Raw genomic sequence first — 7,656 nt, 5'->3', positions numbered from 1 at the left:
GCAGAGTGAGTTCCTGAAGAGAGGAGAGCTCCTGCAAGATGTAACAGCCTCCCCCACCAGTTGAAGAGCCCCCCAGGTGGCTCGATGCACTGGTGGCACCCTGCGCCAGGGCTGGGCCCCCATACACCCACCCGCCCACAACCCCGGCAACACACAAACCAGGATCCAAGCCCCCGAGGCCCAGCCAGGGCCCCAGCCCAGAGTCCGGCCCGTCCCGGACCCACCCCGGGGCAGCCAGGCTACCAGGTCAGTAACCCACATCCGTCAGCACAGACCCTCCCCTAGCCCCGCTGTACGCAGCCACGAGGAAACTGTCACCTAAGAGCCAACAGAGCCCTTAATAGGCCATGACCGCTACCCCAGGTTGAGCCCTCCAAGGAAGATGCTCCTGGGGAACTCCCCGACGCCCTAAGCCTGTCCCTACCCCCACACCAGTCACAACAGCAAAGGTGGGACCAAACTATGACCCCCCACCCCCGCTACGTGATGGAGCTGATCAAAGGAGCCCAGAGCAATTGATCTGATGTGGTGGCAGAGTCTGTATCAAGACTAATGTAATCTAATAGATAATTTCTATATTGGTTAGAATTAAGATTATATTTATTTTTCCAGTTCATGAGGACTGTTTTCTTGGCTATGCATAGGGCAGTGAAAACCATATGGGCTATATTCTTTTCTGAAGTGACATTATCTAAGCTGCCCAACAAACACACTAAAGGGGAAGTTGGAATGTTACATTTCAGACACTTTGATAAGTCTTCACATATCTCGCGCCAAAACTTCTGAACTGGTGGACAGAACCAAAGAGCGTGGATATAATTGTCCGGTGAATTGGTTTGGCAGTGTGAGCAGTTGTTGGTAGACGTAAAACCCACCTTGAACATCCGATGACCTGTATAGTGCACTCTGTAATATTTTGTATTGAATTAACCCTTGTGTTGTCCACGGGTCATTTTTGTCCTCTAAAGAAATCTTTTGCTATCAAAAATGTATTTGTTATTCATCAAATGGGCTGAAAATAACAGAAGTTATTCATTACTATACTATGAATGATTGGAATAAGTTTCAAGTAATTTGATTTATTTATGTGGTTTTTATTGAATTTTATAACGTTGGTGATCCTCGTAGGACAAAAATGACCCCAAAGTACAAAGTGTTGCAAAGAGCCGTATTTTCACACCATACTGTTTACAAACATCTTTGATCTTGGATCACTGATGTGTGGGGTCAAGCACTGGTCATAACAACCACAACAGGCAGCACAATGAGGAGGCAGGTGCTCTATATTCAATGAAATTTTATTTATACAGCGCCAAATCACAACAACAGCCGCATCAAAGTGTTTCGTATTGTAAGGTAGACTCTACAATAATACATACACAGAAAGTATCCTCAAAAGCCTCCATTGCACTGGAGATTTGCATACTTTGATGAGCATACTTTTTTTTACCATGTTGTGCAAAGCAATGACCAGTAGGACAAAGCACATATTGTCCTCTAGTATAATGAGGAGGGAGAATCAATGTTCAGGAAGATCCAGGGTTAGAAGATATAGAAAATATTGTCAATATTTAGAGCACATGCTACCCTTTCTCTGAAAAAGCACATCAGCCACCTGCAGAAGTGGAAGAAGGCTATGAAGTGAAGAAAAGTGATGAAGAATCTGAACTATGTTCAAGCAGGTTCTCAGGCATCCAGGACATGGTAGTCTGAGGAGCTTGGAGAGAAAGTGACTGGGCTTCTTGAAGTTTCTTGAATTTTCAGAATGTGAAACTGAAATAGAAGATGTGTCAGAGGACTACACAGCATCCATTTCAATTATGATGAAGACAAAGAATCAAGCAGGAAAGAGGAATCAGCTGAGACAGAGGAATATTTGCAGTAACGTGAGGAAACACTGATCTGGTCTTCTAACCTTCCCAGTGACAGACGATGCATGACTCTCTCATGTGCCTCAGAGAAAGATGATCTACCACAGTCCAAGCACATGTGCCAGGTCCCATACTCCTTCAGTGGCTTTTCTACTCGAGTACTGAAAGCATTACACACAGTGTATTCTGCTTGTATTCTGCTTTTTAACGTTCACATGCCAATGGATGCATCAGAGACCAAGTTGGGGTTCAGTAACTTGCCCAAGGACACCTTGGTAAGAACTCCAGACTAGAGCACACAGAGATTGAACCAACAACCATCCAATTAGCAGATGACCTGCTCTACAGCTAACTCAATGATGAACAAGGAGGGACAACAAGAGAGGAAGAAAAATGGACCGAATGCAGCTGTAGGCATATGTGGGTGTGTTGATTCTTACTGCCGTGCATCCAGTAGAGTCGCTACGGCCAGTTTATGACATCCTGAGTCTGGTAGAGAAGTTTTCATGCTGACACAAGATTAATCATAGAAGCACAAAAAGGACATAATTTCTTGATAAAGACACAATAGATGATCGTCGTTCATGACACAAACGTGCTCCCATTTGAGGTGTATGATGTGTGTTGGTGTTGACTTGACTTGAAACACAAGTGGGTGTTCCTCCTGCTGTGATGTAAGATCCTGGTACTGATGTGACTGTATGAGCACCAAGTCCCCTTCAGAGGACTCTGTCCCCTCCAACAGAACATCCAAGTAAACCAGGGAACTTTGAGACAAAAACATGGGCAGCATGTGATGCAGGTCCAGCTGTACATGGAACATGCTCGTGTGCGATGGCAAACCGTCTGTCCTGCAGTCAGGACACGAGTTGTCCCTAACATTGCAGGTTTCCAAAAGAAAACAATCACCTGTAACAGCTTGTTTACTGTATATGCCCCTTGGCCTGCAACTGCAGAAAGAATGCTGTCCATGATGGGACCAGTGCAGAGGAATAAACCTGAGCTTCCTCCTGCACTTGGGTCAAATATGGACACACCTTTGTCCTCATGAAAGTTTGCCTTCACTCAGACTCATGCCCTCCTACCATGCCAAAATATAGAAAACTGTCAGGCAATGAGTTGAAATAAAGTTGAATAAAACCTTGAAACACAGAGATGGATGATATTTTATACTTGTTGCTTCAAAGCAAACGGGGTCATTTTTGAGCCCTGAGGACCACAAGTGTGATTATGTGCTGCCATTTAAAATTTATAAATGGTTCAAAAAAAGAATTCTCACTAAAGTTCAACATACAGCACTGTGTATGTTGAACTTTAGTGAGAATTCTTTTTTTAATTTAAAAAAAAAATAAAAAAATAAATATTTAATTTAATTTAATATTTAATTTTCTTGTTTTATTTTCGCTAAAAAACAGGGTGTATTTTTTGTAAAGAAGGTCTGGTAGCCCTAAAATGTAAAATGTTGAGTAAATTATGTGTTAATGTGTTGGTCTTAAGTAAAACTAAGGTGTAACACTGAATTGATTGACAATTTATACTTTTTACTTTAAAAAAACAGTCAAATGAAGTGAGGACATTTTTGACCCCTGAGGACCACCAGTGTGATTATTTGCTGCCATTAAAAATTTATAAACGCTTGAAAAAAAACTTTCTCACTAAAGTTAAACATACCAGCCACGTCTTCTATTAGTCAGATAGTAAAAATATGGTCTTTGTGTCCGTTGATGGGCGTCCAGGTACACACCGGCTCACTCCTTGGTGGCTGCTTATCGGGGCCTGGAGCCTGGGGCTCGCTCGGGCCACTTTGGGGGTGGGGTGCCCTCGTCCTCTCGGCCTGGGGCTCGGTCACTCTGGCGCAGCTGGCTGCCGGCGGAGCCCCCGGGCACGTCACTGCAACTCCCCCTGGCTTCTGCTCCGCGGCTGCTGAGTGAGCCCTCATCTGGGACTCTCCTCAGCTCTTTCCGGGAACAGTGGCACGGCTGCCCCTCTGTTGGTCTTCCTTGGTCTCTTGTGTTCTGGGGGCCTCTGGATGTCTGGAGTTTTGATCTCTTCCATACCTGCTTCATGCCCTGGAGGACAGGGCTGTGGCCCCCCCCCACACCCTCTAGCAGATCATTACATGAAGGAACCTTTTAAAAACGAGCGCATCCATGCGCACAGGTGTACACACAGGTGCTCACACACACACAAACTACACCCTTTTTGGCTCCTACCTCAAAGCACACTGTGCGCTGTCGATCTTACGTGCTGCATAATAATGTATAATATTTAATATTTACTGTTATATTCCCATAGATCATCATGATGTTGTTTATTGTATTGCTCTCCTTTTCTTCTGCTTGTTTTTCTTTTTTTCTCAACAGGTGATCCAGGAAAAGAAAAAGAGGGGGGAAAAAAGAGACAAAGGTGATGAAGCAGATTTTCATTGTCTTTTCTCTCTATCTCTTTTCTCCGTTTCTTTCCCTCTCCTTCTGTTAACTTTCTTCTGAACTTTTCTTCTTTTTTTTCTTTCCCGTCCCCGAGTCCAGTCTGGCCTGATTACAATAACTTAGAATAAAAATAACTAATAAAGATCAAATAAACTATGACAATCAAGTGGGCCAGTATAGCAAAAGGCCCACTTGGGAAAGTAAATCTGTTGGGTATTTTTCTTGGCCTTCAGATAATAATTCTGATTGCTACAGTGCCAGACAGGACACAAAAATAAAAAAATAAAAAAATAAACAACAGGAAATCATCACTGACGAGAGGAGATAAGAAAATAAACGGTGCTCGTTAGTGTAATAAATCAGTAAATCCATAATTGATCTGTGTGTGTGTGTGTGTGAGAACAAATGGCTCATTTTGTCGACAGTGGAAATCTGTAATTGGAAGACTTCAGAATAAAAGCGCGACGTTTGCTTTAAAGCTCAGTAACTCTGAACGCACCCTCTTCCTCTGTGTGTGTGTGTGTGCGCGCGCTCTCATTAGTGTGTCTTCACATCTCCGTGTCACGACTACAGCTGTCAATCTCCCGAGCTCACTGCTTTCACTTCCCTTCATCTTTCTGCAAAGTTTCTATGAAATTTAAATCGGTCGTCTTACAGCGATCGTGTATGCGGGTTGAAGGGCGTCTCTATGGTAACTGTACTGCAGTACTCCTTCAGTCAGCTGTCAGTTATGTTGTATCGCTTCAATGTTGCCATCGCTTCATCTGCAGATGACTTTCTGATTGATCGCTTGATGGTTTGGTGAGGTGGGGTCACTGTGGAGCCGTCAAACATTTTCTTTGCTTATTTGGGACAAATAAAGACTCGATAAAGAAACCACATTTAATGACTTTTCACTTATTTGTAACTAAAAAGCTAAAGCTGCAGTTCTGATTCGTACCACTGACTCCACATTCACATAAACATGCTCACAGCCTGATGATGCCACTTAATTACACATGTAGGCTTAACGTTTGCATTATTAGGGGCGTGGCCTCTTTGACAGGTGGATGGTGACAGCTTTCTGCTAGCTTCACCTGAGCTGGAGCTTTGGTGTGTTGTTGGAGCCTTTTAATGACATCATGTGACCAATAATATGGCTGCTGTGAGGTCACTGTAGTAACAGAGCGTCCAAGAAGGCGGAGCTCCATGTGAATGACATCAGCAGGTATCTGAGCGTGTGTTTGGATGTTTCACACACAAAAAGCTTTGTGGCCACATGCCACTCTGTAGCTTCCCCATCTTTCAGAGTAGTTTCCTGGGAAAGTTGATCGACCTTCAAACGATGATTTCCTCACAGAGACGATTTTAACCTGAGCGTAGACTCGTGTTTGATTTCATTTCCTGGTTACCAGAGCGTTTTAATGTGTGTGCATGTGTCAGTGGATCAATGGACCTTGAGGAGAATCGATTAGAAAAACATGAGGTTTAATCACGGAAGGAAGAGGAGGACGAAGAGGAGAAGGAGAAGGAGAAGGAGGAGGAAGGAGCAAGGACAATCCAGACTGATGAAGAGCGAGTGAGAACAAAAGCTGTGATGAGTTTATTCTCAAATCAGCCATTTGTGCGTCTGCGGCTGATTAGTGTTTGTCTCACAGCTCGCGCCTCGCTCCATGTTTAACACGGCCCAACAGCTGACTGAACCTTCATCTACAGCCAATCAGAAGACCCCATTTGTCTTCCTGACAAACATCAGAGCTGTTTTCAGGATGAGGTTTTCAGTTTCCTGGTGTTAAAAGACTCACTTTGTTTTTCTGATTTCATTTCAGATATAATCATAAAATACTGACATAATACATTCAAACCATCAGTCACACATGAACACAATCCACCACCATCACCATTATCACCATCATCTTCACCATCATCATCATCATCTTCACCATCTTCATCATCATCACCATTATCATCATCACCATTATCACCATCATCTTCACCATCATCATCATCATCTTCACCATCATCATCACCATCACCATTATCACCATCATCTTCACCATCTTCATCATCATCACCATTATCACCATCATCTTCACCATCATCATCTTCACCATCATCATCATCATCTTCACCATCATCATCATCACCATTATCACCATCATCTTCACTATCATCATCTTCACCATCTTCACCATCATCATCACCATCTTCATCATCACCATCTTCATCACAATCACCATCATCATCATCATCACCATCATCTTCACCATCATCATCACCATCATCTTCACCATCATCATCACCATCATCTTCATCATCACCATCTTCATCACCATCATCATCTTCACCATCATCATCATCCTCATCATCACTTTCTGAAGGACATTTTTCAAACATCAAAGAGTCAGTAGAGCAGAGCAGAAATGAGGCAGAATGATTGGATTACGGTCGTTTCCTGTGTGACCTGGACGTCTCTGTGTTACAGTCATGTAATGCCATGTTTCTTTGTTTCTGTAAAATGATGACAGCAGTTTGTTGTGTTCGTTCTTTGCCACTCTTCAGAATTAACTGTGTCACAGTTCCCAGCACGTCATAGCCTGAAAAACCCAGAGTCAGAGCTCAGACTGTGAAATGGTCACATGTGTCAGCGTGCTGTCAGCTGATACAGGTGAGCACTGAAACACCTTCATTCAAAGGTGAACGACGTCGCTGATGTGTGGACGTGTCTGTGGAGCTCCTCGGGATTATTCTGACTTCTTTGGTCACACATCTGTGTGTGTGTAGTTGTAGGTGTGTCAGGGCAAACACACGCATGTGCTGTGTGTGTCTGCTGTTTCCGTAGTAACTGAGGCATGCTGCAGGGCAAACAGCAGTGTGTGATTCAGCAGAGAAAGATTTCAGGTATGAGGTGTGAGTGGGCCCAAGGGGCCCGGCTCAGGGTCTGATCCTGTGAGCAAGGCTGGGGTCTGCTCTGTTTGTCTGCGTTTAGGTGCAGGTTATGGGTGGAGAAAGACACGGGTGGGTGTGGCTCAGGAGGTACATCGTCTACCAGTCGGCGGTTCAAACCCTGGCTGCTCCAGGCCAAAGAGTCCTCAAGCAAGACACTGAACCCTGAGTTACTGCTGATGCATTCATGGGAGTGTGAATGTTAGTATTTGTATGAAAGTGTGAATGAGGCATGTTGTGGTGGTGCTAGAAAACGCTGCTGCTAATCAGTGAGTGAACACCAAACCGACCAATCAGAGCTGCAGGAGGTGGAGGCGCTCTGATCGAACACTCGGCCAGACTTGATCTTCATCACGTTCTCAAAGGCCCGAGCGAGCGCTTCAAACTCTCTGCACCTGAGACACAGCTCCGCCTCCTCTTTCTCGCTATCG

This window comes from Simochromis diagramma, unplaced genomic scaffold (assembly GCF_900408965.1).
Source record: "Simochromis diagramma unplaced genomic scaffold, fSimDia1.1 OVJJ01000367.1, whole genome shotgun sequence".
NCBI lineage: Eukaryota > Metazoa > Chordata > Actinopteri > Cichliformes > Cichlidae > Simochromis > Simochromis diagramma.
Note: the sequence above shows the minus strand (reverse complement) of the source record.